This window comes from Macaca mulatta, chromosome 1 (genome assembly GCF_049350105.2).
Source record: "Macaca mulatta isolate MMU2019108-1 chromosome 1, T2T-MMU8v2.0, whole genome shotgun sequence".
In the NCBI taxonomy this organism is placed as follows: Eukaryota; Metazoa; Chordata; class Mammalia; order Primates; family Cercopithecidae; genus Macaca; species Macaca mulatta.
The window spans coordinates 173,074,301-173,089,879 of NC_133406.1; the positions used below are offsets into that span (position 1 = coordinate 173,074,301).

General features: G+C 43.9%; 1 long non-coding RNA gene across 2 annotated transcripts; it reads right to left on the reverse strand.

Moving 5' to 3' along the window:
• Positions 1–2,007: 2,007 nt before the first annotated feature.
• Positions 2,008–11,700, reverse strand: LOC144332923 (uncharacterized). 2 transcript variants are annotated; one of them, XR_013401139.1, is made up of 4 exons: positions 11,668–11,700; positions 6,656–6,715; positions 3,247–3,343; positions 2,008–2,284 (listed from the first exon to the last, which is right to left on the reverse strand). It is a non-coding gene; the product is annotated as an uncharacterized LOC144332923 (long non-coding RNA). The 2 variants fall into 2 exon arrangements; XR_013401140.1 differs by lacking the exons at positions 3,247–3,343; positions 6,656–6,715 and adding exons at positions 4,001–4,150; positions 10,380–10,477.
• Positions 11,701–15,579: the final 3,879 nt, after the last annotated feature.

Genomic DNA, 15,579 nt, shown 5'->3' on the forward strand with positions numbered 1-15,579 from the left:
AGCCATGTGAGTACAGAAGAGTTGTCTGGGACAGGGTCATGAAAAATATTGTTCTTTTTTTTAATAGGAAAGGAAGTGTGTGCTTGTTTAAAAAAAAATGCAAGTGATATAGGAGTATAGAAAATAAAAGGTAAGGCCAGGCACAGTGGTTCAAGCCTATAATCCCAGCACTTTGGGAGGCCAAGACAGGCGGATCACCTGAGGTCAGAAGTTCGAGACCAGCCTGACCAACATGGAGAAACCCCATCTCTACTAAAAATACAAAATTAGCTGGGCGTGGTGGCACATGCCTATAATCCCAGCTACTCGGGAGGCTGAGGCAGGAGAATTGCTTGAACCCGGGAGGTGGAGGTTGCAGTGAGCTGAGATGGTACCATTGCACTCCAACCCAAGCAACAAGAATGAAACTCTGTCTCAAAACACAAACAAGAAAGAAAGAAAGAAAGAAAGAAAGAAAGAAAGAAAGAAAGAAAGAAAGAGAGAGAGAGAGAAAAGAAAAGAAGAAATGTAAAAGCCCCATTTTTTCAAATATCGCTTCACCCTTTCCCTAGAGGTAGCCACTGTCAACAGTGTAGGAGTATATTCTTCCAGCTTTTATATAGATAGATAAATAGATCTTTCTGTGCATTCTGTCCTGCAATTTTCTTTTTTCACTTAACCATAAATAGTAGTATTTAAGAGTAGAATTTTACAAATAAATTAAGAAGGAAATATAAATGTTTTACCAAGGAGACTGCTCATTCAAACATATTTCTTAATTTTGCAAGAAAGCCTTATTGTAAATAGGGAAAAGAAATTTAAAAAGAGAAAATATACAATATTTTACATAAAATCGAACGTGTTTCTTAAACCAAAACATGGAGTTAGAATGTTACCCTAGCAGCTGAGAGAAAATTACGCCCTGTACACATCTTTATCACATGTTTGTCCACCCAAACTAGAATGCGAACTTCTCCAATGTAAGCAGTATTCCCTGGACCTAGCACAATGCCTGGCACAAAGAAATGTTTGCTGAGTGAATAAGTGAATAAACAAATCAACTGTGACCCTGGATTCTTGCAGAAGTTATCCATTAATTAGGACAGGCACAGTGGCTCATGCCTGTAATCCCAGCATTTTGGGAGGCCAAGGCGGGTGGATCTCTTGAGGTCAGGAGTTTGAGAACAGCCTGGCCAATGTGGTGAAACCCCATCTCTACTAAAAATACAAAAAAAAAAAACCAGGCTTGGTGGCATGCACCCGTAGTCCCATCTACTCAGGAGGCTGAGTCACAAGAATCACTTGAACCCAGGAGGCAGACATTGCAGTCAGCTGAGATCGCACCACTGCACTCCAGCCTGAGCAACAGAGCAAGACTCTGTCTCAAAAAAACGAAGTTCTCCATGAATTAAACTCTCCTGGGTCCCTTCTGTGCTTTATGGCATCTTGTTTTTATAGCACTTTCACACATCATGTTATTTTGGTATCACAACAGTCCTTTAATTATGTTGCACTTGGTATTTCATCTTGTCACTACTTTACAGATGAGCAAACTGAATCCTAGTTAGGTGATAGAGCTGAGCCTAGAACCCAGGTATTTTCTGTTGCACTACACTCTTTATGTTCTCCAGTGGCCGTCTCTGTGGTATACAATGGTCAAAGGAAAACAGAAGTAGTTTAGTTTCTACAGAGCTGAGAGCTCACTTGAGTTGGTGAGGGTTAATCCTCATCAGTTTGTGAGCTAGGAAAGCTACTTTAGGCCTGGTGCTGCATTGCTGGGCAGCAAACCTTATGAAGTCCTCTTGTTTGCAAATCCATCTTCTGCCATCTGCTGGACAAATTCAGTATCTCATTACTGCTCTTCATCAGCCATCATGACAGTTTCCATCTGTTAAGGACCAAGTTAGTGCCATATAATTCCCATGTATAATTTCTATTACTCCTTAAAGCAACCCTAAAAGGCAGGTCCAAGTTTTAGTCCCATTTTCAGATAAGGTAACTGAGGGTCACAATGTTTAGGAAGTTCACACTCTGTGTGTTAGTTTCCTAAGGTTGCTGTAAGAAGTTGCCACAAACTTGGTGGCTTAAAACAACAAGAATTTGTTTCATAGTTATGGAGGCCAGAGGTTTGAAATCAAGGTGTGGCACGGCCATGCTCCTCCAAATGCTCTAGGGGAGGATCCTTCCTTGCCTCTTCCGGCTTCTGGTGGCTCCAGGCATTCCTTGACTTGGCTGAATAACTGCAGTCTCTGCTCCATCTTCATGCGGGCTTCTTCTCCTCTCCGGGTCTCTCCTCCGTGTTTCTCTTATAAGGATATTTGTCACTGGATTTAGGACCCACCAGGATAATCCAGGGTGATCTCCTCTTGAGAGCCTTAAGTTAATTCCATCTACAAAGACTCTTTTTCCAAGAGTCACATTCATAAGTTCCTAGAGCTAAGACATAGGTGTATCTTTTTAGGGGCCACAATTTAACCCACTACAGTATGTTGTACAGTCAATAAGTTATACAGCTGGCATGTGACCTCGTGTCTATTGACTCTAAAGACTATGCTGTTTCTCATTGCTAAGGCGATCTAGGTTGTTGCTAGCCTCACTTCTGTCTCCTCCATCCCTCAAGCCTGCCTTTTTAGGCACCCTCTTCTCTCCTTTTAGTGAATCCCCCTCCTCTTCCACTCTGCACACAAAATAACTCCTTGCACCCTGAGACTGCCCCCTGGTGCTCCTTGTGCAGGGTGTCCACATGATTTATCCAAATGAAGACACATTTGAGAATGCAAGAGAAAAACGGGGGTTGATATAGTTTGGCTATGTCCCCACCCAAATCTCATCTTGAATTATAGTTCCCACAATGCAGACCTGTCATGGGAGGAACCCAGTGGCAGGTAATTGAATCAAGGGGGCGGCTACTCCCATGCTGCTGTTCTCATGATGGTGAGTGAGTTCTCATGAGATCTGATGGTTTTATAAGGGATTTTTCCCCCTTTTGCTTGACACTTCTCCTTGCTGCTGCCATGTGAAGAAGGATGTGTTTGCTTCCCCTTCCACCATGATTGTAAGTTTCTTGAGGCCTCCCAAGCCATGCTGAACTGTGAGTTAATTTAACCTCTTTCTAGCCAGGCGCAGTGGCTCACACCTGTAATCCCACTGCTTTGGGAGGCCAAGGTGGGTGGATCACTTGAGGCCAGGAGTTCGAGACCGGCCTGGCCAACATGGTGAAACCCTGCCTCAACTAAAATTACAAAAATTAGCTATGGCGGTGCACACCTGTAATCCCAGCTACTCAGAGGCTGAGGCATGAGAATTGCTTGAACCCAGGAGGCGGAGGTTGCAGTGAGTCAAGATTGTACCACTGCACTCCAGCCTGGGCAACAGAGTGAGACTCTGTTTCAAAACAAAAACAAAAACACCTGTTTTCTTTACAAATCACCTGGCTTCAGTTATGTCTTATTAGCAGCGTGAGAACAGACTAATACAGGAGTCAATGATTGTCCTGTGACAACAGGTTTAAAGTGGGACAGTGCCAGGAAAACCTGGATGCAAGGAGTCCCTATCATTGCCTCCCGTGGCTGTGCTCTTCTGCTGGCTTCCCCAAGACTCCAGAACTTTTCTTGTACATCTGTAGTAAATCCCCCTTCCGTGGTGCATCCCTACCCAAAATGTGATCAGAAGACTATGAGTCCCACCAGAAACCTAATAAATAATTGCTGCATTTATTTATTTATTTATTGAGACGGAGTTTCACTCTTGTTGCCCAGGCTGGAGTGCAATGGTGCCATCTCTGCTCACCACAACCTCTGCCTCCTGGGTTCAAGCAATTCCCCATGCCTCGGCCTCCCGAGTAGCTGGGATTACAGGCATGAACCACCACGCCTGGCCTATTTCTTAAATATTTGTTAAACTTTTGGCAGCTTGTGTGCCGCTAATCACTGGAACACAATCCCTACCCTGAAGGAGTTTACAGACTAGGAGGCAAGTTGGGCAAATAGATACAGATGCCAAAAATATAGAAAAACCTTACCAGCCATTGAGCAAAGATCTCTGGCTGCTGCTTGAAGGAAGAATTTAGTGCCTTAGAAAAGACAATTCAGGAAAAAGAGGAAGGGAAATGGCATTAACATAGGGTATTCCAGAAATTCTACTTGCGTTGTTTCATGCTGTTGTCATGATCCTATGAAGAAGGTATTGGTCAACAATTTGTTATCTGAAATCTTTGGGGCCAGGTGTGTTTTGGAACTCAAAACTTTCTAGATTTTTGAGAAAAAAAAATGTTACAAGTATAATATATTATGTGCCACCCCCAGCAGGGTCTGGGACTGCTTCAATTATTAAACTAATACTTTAATAATTGTGTAGCAAAACAGGTAAATTAACATTAAACAAAATAAACACAGGCTATAAAAAGCCACATGAAAGGGTTTTATGAACAAATTAGTTCAGGTCGATTAGATTTCATCACCAAAGTAGTTAAGAATAGAATATCCGTTTCCAAAACTTTTGGATTTGAAGACTGTAGAGTTTTATTATTTGCTCCAATTTGTAGACAAAGAAACTGAGGCTCGGAAAAGAAACTTGCCCAAGAGACACAATGAGTAATTGATGCAGCTGGACTTGGGGTAAGCCCCAAGTTAATTGTATCTACGAAGATCCTTTTTCCAAAGAAGGTCACATTCATGAGTCTGCCTGGTTCACCCACGGCATCATTCTGTTTCAATTTTTGATTCAGCTAAGTTACCTGAGCCCTACCAAGCCCTGAGTAATATCATGACTTTTGAAATAATATTGGCTGTTCCAGTCCCACTTGTCTTTGTAGAAACACTCGAATCAAAGCTTTAAATCAACACGGCCCAGGACAGCTTTGAATGCAGCCTAACACAGATTTGTAAACTTTCTTAAAACATTATTAGATTTTTTTGCAATTTGTTTTTTTTTTTTTTAGCTCATCAGCTATTGTTAGTATTAGTGTATTTTATGTGTGGCCCGAGACAATTCTTCTTCCAATGTGGCCCGAGGAAGCCAAAAGATTGGACACCCCTGCTTTAAATCATATGAACATGAATAATCTTTTTGTCTACCCATGTTTGTGACATGCCTTTTTGAGACATTTGTTAGTGTAAATCACCGCTTTCAGGCAGCAGGGGGGCAGTTCTTATTTGTGAACTTGGAAGAGACTTTTAATTAAGAAGTTATGTAGATGACAATACAGGCAGAGTTGCTTAGAAAGCAAAACCAGACACTTCCTCTTTGTTGACCTACTTCAAACACACATGTGATTACTTAACTTTATAAAAAGAAAGTCCCCAAGAGAGTAATAATTATTCCTAACAGCACCTTTAAAAGAAATGGTCTGGGCCGCTCTGCCTATGGAGTAGTCATTCTTTTTATTCTTTTACTTTCTTAATAAACTTGCTTTCACTTTAAATAAATAAATAAATAAATAAATATAAATGTTCTGAATAAGAGAAATTGGGGGAAAAAACTCAATCCAAGAATAGTTTAAAATATTGGCTTCCTGAACTGATGCTTCAGATTCATGGTCCCAGCACACCCCCGGCCCACACTACCACCCCACTCTCACACACATGCTGTGTATTGTGAGGATGGTGAAGCTTGGTTGAAATTTGTTCTTTCTTTTTCCTTTGCTAAAAACTGAAGTGCTGGCTGGATGCAGTGGCTTATGCCTGTAATCCCAGCACTTTGGGACACCGAGGCAGGAGGATCACTTGAGACCAGGAGTTCAAGACCAGCCTGGGCAGCCTAGCAAGACCGTGTCTCTGCAAATAATAATAATAATAAATTAGCCAGGCATGGTGGCATCCACCTGTGATCCCAGCTACTCAGGAGGTTGAGTCCAGGAGGTGAAGAATGCAGTGTGCCATGATCATGCCACTGCACTCCAGCCTGGGCAACAGAGTGAGACCCTGTCTCAAAAAATACAAAAAACAAGCAAAAAAAAGAAAAAAAGAAAAGAAAAGTTGGAGTGCTGAACTCTATTGCACATTGCTAATCCTCAGTTAGAGTCAGCAGGCCTAGGATTGTCTTGTCCAGTTTAATTCATAACTTACCACCAGGGTCCCAGGGTAGAGAATTCATTCCAGGTCAACTTAGATGGCAATAGTTAAGCCTTTCAGCCTGTCTTCACTACTAGGTTTTTATCATCGTTTTGTCTCGACACAAAAGATGTCATACTCATAAAATTCCCTTAACAGATCAGTTTTGTGTATTCTTCACACTTCAGCAAGGAGGAACAAAGTAACAGCTTACCTAAAATAATTCCAGAATTTTCCATTCAAATTACCATTTTATGGATTGAGAAGTTACTATGTGCCATGCTGTGTGATTTATCTTTGGAGAATACAAATGATCAGAATGCACCTTTCAGGACTGTACTATACAGTATGCAAATAATAATAAATACCTATGTAGTATTTTCATGTGCCTGGCACCCTTCTAGGTGCATGACATATATAATCCTCTCATCCTCTCATTGTAAGCCACACAACAACTCTGAGGCAGATTCCTGTGTTAGACTATCTCACACATGAGGAAACTGAGACCCAGAGAGGTTAAAGAACTTGTCAAGATCACACAGCTGGCAAGTAGTGGAACTGGAATTTTGATTGACACACTCAGGCCCCAAAATGCACGTTCTTCTCTTCTATAATGGGAACATTACCTCTTTAGGGACAGGATCTGTGTCTTATTTGTCCCTGTATCCCAGCTCCCAGCACTGTACCTGGCAGAAATAGATCCTTAATACACAGTTGAGAAGGAAGGAAAAGAGAAGGTAAGAGAGGGAGAGAGGGGAAAGGGAAGAAGAGAGGAGGGACGGAGGGAGAAGGACACTAGTTTCGGGCGCACACTCATACGGTGCTCCCCATGGAAATGAGGTTCAGGGCCCATTTAGTAGCAACTGCATTTTTCTGAGAGAGAAGAATTGATGGCTAGATCTGTGAAGGTTCATTTTTGTGAGCTGTCAGACTTGTGCTGTAACCCCACAAAGGGAGAAACAGGGTTTTGTCTCTTGACATAAAAGATGTCATACTCACCAACGGCCCAAGATCAAAGATCAGAGCTTATCAGAATCTGCTCACGATTCTTTCCTTTTTTCCCTCCCTCCCTCCCTCTCTTCCTCTCTTTCTTTCTTTTTCTTTCTTTCTTTCTTTCTCTCTCTCTCTTTCCTTCCTTCTTTCTCTCTCTCTCTCTCTTTCTTTCTTACTTTCTTTCTTTTTTTCTTTCTTTCTCCCCTTCCTTCCTTCCTTCCATTCTTTCTTTTTTAAGAAGCTTCATGAATCATGACTCTAATAGCAGGAGTAAAAGTTTCTACACTGAGTGGGGGCACAATTTGCAGGGCACGGGAGCAGAGCTATGTGGAGAGCAATCATTCCACTGGGGCCATTCTCCAACTGTACAGTATTTTCCAATTTTTTTTTTTTTTTTTTTTTTTTTGAGTCAGGGTCTCACTCTGTCCCCTAGACTGGAATCCAGTGGCATGATCTTGGCTCACTACCACCACTGCCTCAGGGCTCAAGCCATCCTCCCACCTCAGCCTCCTGAGTAGCTAGGACTACAGGCATGCACCACCACACCCAGCTAATTTTTGTATTTTTTGTAGAGACGAGATTTCACCATGTTGGCCAGGCTGGTCTCAAACTTCTAAGCTCAAGTGATCCTCCTGCCTCTGCCTCCCAAAGTACTGGGATTACAGGCATGAGCCACCACTCCCGGCCTTCTAATATTTTAAAATATTTAGACCTCAAAATTGTGAAGACTATACTGATGCAATGTAAAAGCCAAGCTGTGCAGTGTGGAGAAAAGGTAAGGAAAACAAGTGGCCCACTTCTCCCTCAGCTCTCCAGAATATCTGTCATACCCCACTAACGTTACTCGTTTAGATCCACCTCTCCTACTGGCCCATGTTCCTGAGATGCAAGGACCTTATTACTCATCCTTAGTTTAGCGTAAGTGGTTAAACAGGAAGCCTGGGAAGTCAGATAACCTGAGATAACATTAAGACTTTTTCCCTTACTGCGTGACATTAGGCAACTTGCTTAACCTCTCTGAGCCTCTGTTTTCTTATACATTAAATAGAACATAATAATGTTTTCCACAAGGGAATGTCTCCAGTCACTGAGCAAAAATCTCTGGCATCCCTGAAGGAGGAAGTTGTAGCTGAGAAAAGACTTACTGAAGGAAAGGAAAAGGAAATGGTATTGACCTAGAGTTTTACATGACCTAGTTTTACATGACCTAGAGTTTTACATGTAATCTTGATGATTGAGAGATTTGTGTGTATTGTTCAGCACAGTGCCTGGCTCATACTGCACATGACAAAGACAGCTATGTTTCCTAGTATGTGTGCTCTCCTTTCTTTGGTAGTAATGTCACTAAAATTTTAGTGGGGTGTGTGTCTAGTTTTAGAAAGATAGAACCTGGGCAGCCTAGCAAAACTCCATCTCTACAAAAAATTTAAAAATTAGCCAGGAGGGGTGGTGTGTGCCTGAGGCCCTAGCTACTCAGGAAGCTGGGGCAGCAGGATCGCTTAAGCCCAGGAGTTCAAGGTTACAGTGAGCTCTGATCACACCACTTCACTCTAGCCTGAGCTACAGAGCAAGGCCCTTTCTCCAGAAGAATAAAGAAAGATGGCCAGGGAGTACTGCAAGGAAATGGTGAGGTGCACGTGGCTGTGGCTAGAGGCAGGTGTTTACTTAGACCATTGCCACGGTCAAGTTGAGAGGAATGGTCTGCACTCAGTTGGAGAGGTGTGAGCACTAGGGTGCCTCTGGGTTAGTCAGCTAGACTCTATGAATGCCACATGGAGAGAGGAAAGCAGGCAGAGAGGGAGAGGGAGGAGGAGAGAGGACACCCAGATTTTCAGCATGGTGACTAAGTCATGGTGACGTAATTCACTGAACTGGAGGAGGAACCAGTTTGGGAGACAAGTGATGAATGTCGTTGAGGACATGTTGGGGTGGAGGAGCCTGGCATGTGTCCCATCCAGATGTCCAGCTGCGTTCCTTTGTTCATCGCCTCTGTGGAGTGGCATTTCATCATCAATGAGTCCCGAAAAAGGGTTTTGCAAAGAGCACTCAAACGTTCTGTGCCTGGTAGATCAAAACAACCCCGCAGAGACAGCAGCTTCCAAACACGCCCAGCCCACAGAAGCCCTCAAGCTGCCTCCTTGCCCTTTCTGGTTTGCTTCCCAAGCCTGCAGCTCAGACGGCCTCACCCCATCCAGGATCCCTGCCTAGGTAGGAAACAAAAGGTGTGTATCCACAGCACAGAACTGTATCCACCCAGTCAGCGATGGTTTCTACGAAACATTCAATCACAGGGTGCAGGGTTTTTTGTTTGTTTTCCTTCCACTGGATAATCGTTTCAGTGACAATAGCTAATGCCTGTGATTGTGTCAAACATTAATGATAGTTATTTTTCTGTTGCAATTCTGCCCCCTGCAGACACTTTCCTGAAATTCTAATTTGCACCAACTCTATGTTGGCTCTCCTACATCTCGTAAAGCTACAAAAGACTGGAAGCAAATCTGTCACCCTGACCTCAGACAAGGGGAGGTCAAACTGCAAAAATGGATAATTGTCTTTCTCAGCAGGGAGTTCTAAGGAGGAGCCCACAACCTTGGAGACCCAGCCCAGCATTAACCAATGCTTGCTAATGCCTGTTATTACACTAAATCCTTTGTATATGTTATCTCATTTAACCCTTAGTACTAAACAACAGGCAAGGAAAATGAGGCTCAGAGAGGGTAAGAAATTTGCCTAACACCACATAGCTAATAAATGATGGAGACAGCATTCTAAATCGAACCTGTCTTACTCTAGTTGCCTGTGCTTAACCATCAGTCCTGGATTTCATATCCCTGATGATATGACCACAATCTACCTGGCTGTAATTTAATTCCAGGTTTTCTAACTCAGTTTGCCCTATTCAATACTTGCCATTCTTCAGATGTGGGCTCACTGTTTTACCAAAAGGAATGTGTGTGGTTTCCTATCATCCACCCAGTGCTAGAAAAGCCGAAGTCTTGGCCATGAAGAAACTCAGTAGTGGTGTCTCTGGATCTACTTGCTTCTAGAACTGATTGGTGGGGTAAACAGTGGTGACCAGTCTTGCTGGCCCTGCAAAAAGATGCTGCCCAGTGGAGCTGTTCCTGCAGGTGACCACTTCGTCAGCAAGTGCAGTGATCCTCTAACCATGGGCATAACTGTCTTAAGAACAGAAAAACGGGCCGGGCGCGGTGGCTCAAGCCTGTAATCCCAGCACTTTGGGAGGCCGAGACGAGCGGATCACGAGGTCAGGAGATCGAGACCATCCTGGTTAACACGGTGAAACCCCGTCTCTACTAAAAAAAATACAAAAAACTAGCCGGCCGAGGTGGCGGACGCCTGTAGTCCCAGCTACTCGGGAGGTGGAGGCAGGAGAATGGCGTGAACCCGGGAGGCGGAGCTTGCAGTGAGCTGAGATCCGGCCACTGCACTCCAGCCTGGGTGACAGCGCGAGACTCCGTCTCAAAAAAAAAAAAAAAAAAGAACAGAAAAATGGCTGTGTGCAGCAGGTGGTTCATGCCTGTCATCCTAGCACTTTGGGAGGCCGAGGCAGGATGATAGCTTTAGCCCAGGAGTTCAAGCCCAGCCTGGACCACATAGTGAGAACCTGTGTCTGTTTTATTATTAAATATATAGATATAGATATAGATATTTACCCATATTCAGTGCACAATTGAACAATTTTTAGTAAATTTACCAAGTTGTGCAACCAGGTAGAAGAGCAGTTTTGAACCTCCTTGCATCCTACCACTAAAACATTCACAACAGCTAGGTTAGCAAAACCAAAAACCCATGGCCAACAACTGCAACAAATCCTAGCAACCAGATTCTCCTTGAGCTCCAAAATTTGAGTGAGTGGAAACAAGCTACCAATAATTGCATGGTCCACACAGCGTCAAGAAGACGGAAGGTAAAGGGATTCGTGATATCCGTAAGAACTGAAGGACCCCAAATCACCAAAGGAACTCACTGGAAAGTTCAATGGACCACTGGAGAACAGCAGCAAAGCTGGCATTGAGAAGAAAGGTGGTCACATGGAAACTAGGGAAACCTCTGGCCACGCTGAAGTGGCCTAGAGGTCTGGGCCCTGTGAACTCTCAAACCAACCAAACCAAACCATCTTTCTAGAACAAAGCTCCACCCTGAGGAGAAAAGCCTGGGCATGAAATCCAAACTGAGCAAGATAGGAACAATGAGGCCATAGAAAAGAAGATTTCTCTCAGGTGCGCGGGCATGGTGGCTCATGCTTGCAATCTCAGCACTTTGGGAAGCTGAGAGGGGTGGATCACTTGAGCTCGGGAGTTCAAGATCAGTCTGGGCAACATAGCGAAATGCCGTCTCTACCAAAAATACAAATTTAGCTGGTCATGGTTGCTGGCATCAGTGGTCCCAGCTATTTGGGAGGCTGAGGTGGAAGGATTGCTAGAGCCCAGGGGCTGGAGGTTGCAGTGAGCCAAGATTGTGCCTCTGCACTGCAGCCTGGGCAAGATTGAGACTCCATCTCAAAAACAAAAAGAAAGAAAAAAGGAAGGAGAGATAGAAAGAAAGGGGGTCAGAGTAAAAGGTGGGAGGAGAGCAAGGAAGAGGAACTGTTTGGCAGTGGGCAGGTGTGTTTATGCAAACCTACCCCAGACGGTGGCAGACAAGCTGGTGGGTCCCCATGCCATTACCCCTTAGACTCAGGTGTTATCAACCGTAGCGGAATGACACACATACTTCTGCAGGAATAGGTAGGAATTTGCCCTAAGGGCAGGATTTGCGGTAAGTTCGTGCTCTTACACAAGGAACAACCCATAAACTGGAAATCTCAGCAGCCTTCCTGGAATTGGGGTTAATCAGAAGCTAACATGGTGGGTTAGCATCCAAGATGGACTTGCTTCAGCCTCTACCCTCCACCCCCATAATCTGGCTCTTACAATCCATGTGTCCTCTTTCACTATGGCCCCTGAGCCTTTAGGGAGGGTGCTTGATACGGTATAGCTTAAACGGCAGTGCCTTGGCAATGGAAAACAGATCAGGCCCCAGTAGGCTTTCAAATGGAATAGATTCACAAGTTGTTGAATCATCTCTAGCCTTCAGAACACCATGACTTCAGTTTTCTTGGAAGAAGTAGAACAATGAGAGATACATACAATTAATAATTTGGGCCAGGTGCGGTGGCACATGCCTGTAATCCCGGCACTTTGGGAGGCAGAGGTGGGTGGATCACCTGAGGTCAGGAGTTTGAGACCAACCTGGCCAACATGGTGAAACCCATCTCTACTAAAAATACAAAAATCAGCCAGGCGTGGTGGTGGGCACCTGTAATCCCAGTTACTGGGGAGGCTGAGGCAGGAGAATCACTTGAGCCTGGGAGGTAGACACTGCAGTGAGCCAAGATGATGCCACTGCACTCCAGCCTGGGTGACAGACAGTAGAAATATAAGGCTGGGAGTGGTGGCTCACCAAGGTGGGCAGATCACTTGAAGTCAGGAGTTTGAGATCAACCTGAGCAACATAACAAAAATGCCATCTCTACAAAAAACACAAAAATTAGCTGGACATGGTGGCACACACCTGTAATCCCAGCTATTGGGAAGCTGAGGTGGGAGGAACCTTGAGCCCAGAAGGTGGAGGTTGCTAGAGGTTGCTGTAAGTCAAGATCATGCCACTGCACTCCAGCCTGGGAAACAGAGAGACTCTGTCTCAAAAAGAAATGTAATGCACACAAGAATCACAATCAAAAGAGAATTTGTAGGCCAGGCACAGTGGCTCACAACTATAATCCTAGCACTTGGGGAGGCCAAGAAGGGAGAATTGCTTGAAGTCAGAAGTTTTGATACCAGCCTGGGCTACAAAGCAAGAATGTCTCTACAAAAAATTTAAAACATAACAAAATTAGACAAGCATGGTGGTGCACACCCTGTAGTCCTGGCTACTCGGGAGACTGGGGCAAGAGGATCACTTGAGCCCAGGAGTTTTAGGCCACAGTGAGCTATAATTGCAACATTGCACTCCAGCCTGGGCAACTAAGCAAGACTCTGTCACTAAACAATAAAAATAAAAATAAAAAATTTAATAAAAAGCAGAATTTGTAGCCGGGTGTGGTGGTATACACCTGTAATCCCAGCTACTTGAGAGGCTGAGGCAGGAGAATGGCTTGAATCCAGGAGGCAGAGGCTGCAGTGAGCAGAGATCACACCACTGTATATACTCCAGCCTGGGCAGCAAAGTGAGACTCTGTCTCAGAAAAAAAAAAAAAAGAGAGAGTGAGAATTTTTATTCCAGAACAACAAAAATGAAAAACCTATTCCATTAAGGAGCCAACTAAAAGCATCATGAAGAAAAAAAAAAATTTTTTTTTTGAGACAGAGTGTCGGTCTGTTGCCTAGGCTGGAATGCAGTGGCATGATCTCGGCTCACTGCAACCTCTGCCTCCCAGATTCAAGTGATTCTCCTGCCTCAGCATCCCGAGTAGCTGGAACTGCAGGTGCGCACCACCATGCCCAGCTAATTTTTGTATTTTTAGTAGAGATAAGGTTTCACTATGTTGGCCAGGCTGGTCTTGAACTCCTGACCTCGTGATCCACCTGCCTCAGCCTCCCAAAGTGCTGGGATTACAGGCGTGAGCCACTGTGCCTAGCCTCATGAAGAAAATTAACACATACACACACACCCCTCCAAATAAATAAATAAATTGTAAAAAGAAAATTAAAACCTGATTCTTTTTTAGAGATTTCTTGTAGCTGGGAAATAATTCAGGATTAGTCCAAATTGTAGGCACATAATTTAAAAACTCAAAACAATGGTCAGGGCTAGAATCTAAATTTTTATCTCTCCAGCACCCCCATTTCCACCAAGAATAAATCATAGTAGGTCAAATTTATTTGCAAAATAAATATTGGGCCAGGTGCAGTGGCTCACATCTGTAATCCCAGCACTTTGGGAGGCTGAGGCAGGTGGATCATTTGAGGTCAGGAGTTTGAAACCAGCCTGGCCAACATGGTGAAACCCAGTTTCTACTAAAAATACAAAAATTAGCTGGGTGTGGTGGCATGTGCCTGTAATCCCAGCTACTTGGGAGGCTGAGTCAGGAGAATTACTTGAAGCCAAGAGGCAGAGGTTTCAGTGAGCCCAAATTGCGCCTCTGCACTCCAGCCTGGGCAACAGAGCAAAACTCCATCTCCAAAAAAATAAATAAATAAAATAAATGTTGGTGTCATTATACTTGGTTTGGTTCCTTACATAAAGTGTAGCAATAATAGTGATCAGCCATATAGCCTCCTTTTAAGTTGGCTTTGGTGAAGCTTTTATAAGGAATTTTGGATTTGACTTTTTAGAAGCCTCACGGTCAGAAGCCAAGACAAGGGCTTGCCATTGGATTTTGGCAAATACTTGTAGGAATTACTCTCTTTTCACAGAGTAGAGAGAAAGTCCCAGAATATCTTAAGGTTCCTGGGCCTGATAGAAAGTGATATTCTTTTTTTTTTTTTTTTTTTTTTTTTTAGTAGAGACGGGGTTTCACCGTGTTAGCCAGGATGGTCTCGATCTCCTGACCTCATGATCCGCCCGTCTCGGCCTCCCAAAGTGCTGGGATTACAGGCTTGAGCCACCGCGCCCGGCCCAGAAAGTGATATTCTTTTCTTACTATAATCAGAAACCTCGTAAGGAAACCAAGCTATGAGGCCGGTTTTTCTAAGGGGCTTTTTTTTTTTCTTTTTTTTTTTTTTTTTTTTGGTGAGATGGAGTTTCACTCTGTCACCCATGCTGGAGTGCAGTGGTGCTATCCTGGCTCACTGCATCGCTGCTCCCCACCCGGGTTCGGTGGGCCACTGGAGAACAGCAGCAAAGCTGGCATTGCTGCACTTCTCCTGCCTCAGCCTCCCAAGTAGCTGGGGTTACAGGTGCCTGCCACTGCACCCAGCCAATTTTTGTTTTTAGTGGAGACAGAGTTTCACCATGTTGGCCAGGCTGGTCTCAAACTCCTGACCTCATGTGATCCGCCCACCTTGGCCTCCCAAAGTGCTGGGTGTGAGCCACCATGCTTGGTCTCTAAGGGGCTTTTTATTGGCTTTATAAAGCCAACCTCAATTTCTCAGTCTGGTCATATCTGAAGATAAGCCATCACAGTCAAAGCAGTGGTAAAATGACCAGCATCTCCAATTGTGTCCTGTTACAAAAGAAACAGATTCTTGCTGAACTTATGCAAATAACTATAGTGCCAATAAAATAAGAATACTCACAAATAGTTTTCAAATTTTGGAGAATTCAGGTATAGAGAAAGGTAAATTTTGCTCACAAAAAAATATACACTTTACTCAATCATCATAAGCTATAAATAGCTCAAAAGAAAACTTTTTTTTTTTTTTTCACTTTTCTTCAATCATAGTAGTAGTCATCCAAATAAGATTTCATTTGTTCACCTTGGAATTGCTATCCCCAGCACAAGCAGCTCTTTGTCAATCAGCCCAGAGCTGTTTAGTAGCTTCTCACACAGTTCCAGTGTCGGTCCGAGGTAAAAATAAAAAAGAGAAGCTCCCTGACTATGAGTACCTCCTCC